The sequence below is a fragment of the Myxine glutinosa genome, chromosome 8, assembly GCF_964187855.1.
Source record: "Myxine glutinosa chromosome 8, kmMyxGlut1.1, whole genome shotgun sequence".
NCBI classification, from domain to species: domain Eukaryota; kingdom Metazoa; phylum Chordata; class Myxini; order Myxiniformes; family Myxinidae; genus Myxine; species Myxine glutinosa.
Genome location: NC_136268.1, coordinates 90,794,574 through 90,796,011, shown reverse-complemented (window position 1 = coordinate 90,796,011; position 1,438 = coordinate 90,794,574).

The window sequence follows — 1,438 nt, the reverse complement described above, 5'->3', positions numbered from 1 at the left end:
AATAATAACACAATAATAATCACAGGGACTAGCAGGCGTCCATGGTAAATGTACCATGATAGAAAAAAAAAAGTAAGCCTTTTATTCAAGGCGCTTGTTGAAAGAACTAAAGCATGGCAAGTTACAAAAGGAATGTCTTGAGTTGCAATTGTATGCAAGGGATGCTTAAAGAAGCGAAAAAGAAGAAAAAAGAGGAGTAAAATGAGTTCAACAACATTGAATTATTCAAAGCATTCGATTGTGTAAATCTCTGTTCAAAATGTAGCACTATCTGCAGTTTATATGCGTAAAGATGCAATCTCGTGTACAACTTTGTTTTTAATGTTATTTTCCCGTAGGTTTTGATTAAAGTGAAGCAACCTTTACTTAATAATTGTTTCTCTCCGAGGAGCATTTCTGTGTTTCAAGGGACAGACAGCCAGGATTAGCATGTTGTATACTAGCAAAGGCAGCTGCCAATGCCGGGCAACGCCAAGTCCCTCCTTTCACTCCTTCCTCTCTCTCATCCCACCCCCTTCCCCTGCCTCCTTCACCCCACCCCTCTTCCTCAGACTCCCACCCCTTCCCCAGCCTCATCCCATCCTCTCCCTCCCTCATCCCACCCTCCCCCTCCCTCATCCCATCCTCTCCCTTCCTCATCCCACCCTTGCTCCAGCCTCCTCCCACCACACCCCTTCGCCTCCCCCTTCCCACCTCACCACTTCTCCTTCCACCTCCTTCCCTTCCCCATTCCGTCCCCCTCCCTCTCCCATTCCCTCCCCCTTCTCCCTCCCTCCCCTCCCTCCCTCCCTCCCCCCTTCCCCCCCCACACACCCCCTCTCCCCCCCTTTCACCCCCTTTCGATATTCCTGACACAAAGCGACCCAGCAACAATGGGTACTTTTGCTAGTGTATATGTGTATTGTTACGGGGTCCCCCCCTTACCTCTGGTCTCGGTGGACCTCCGAACCCCGAGAGGGGTCCCCGGCAGAAAGATGTGTTATCCTTGGTTGAAATCCAGCAAATAATGAAACCCCCAAATCAATAATGCAACCACACCAGGTTATAAACAAACAATAATATATTATAAATCGCACACAAAGAGCCATACAACAATGGGGGCAATCACCCTACTTTCAAATCTTACGATGATATCCTTGTCAAGCCCCTTAACCCCACACTCACGGCACCTCCCCCAATGCCTTTAACCCCTCCAAGGCGAAGTCCCAATGTCTCTGTGCGCTCCCGACGATCGGGGAGTCAAGGCCCGATGGTCAATGAGGTGTAGGTGAGCGAGACGACCCCGAGGTCACGTGCCCAGCACCCAGCAACACACCGGTGGAAAGGAACCCCACAAAGACGCGCTCCGACGTACACGTTGCGGTTCAATCCGCGAGCCTCCGTATAATTCTCACGTGCCCCCTTTCTGGCACAGCCGTCCCCGGCAAACCACCGGGGA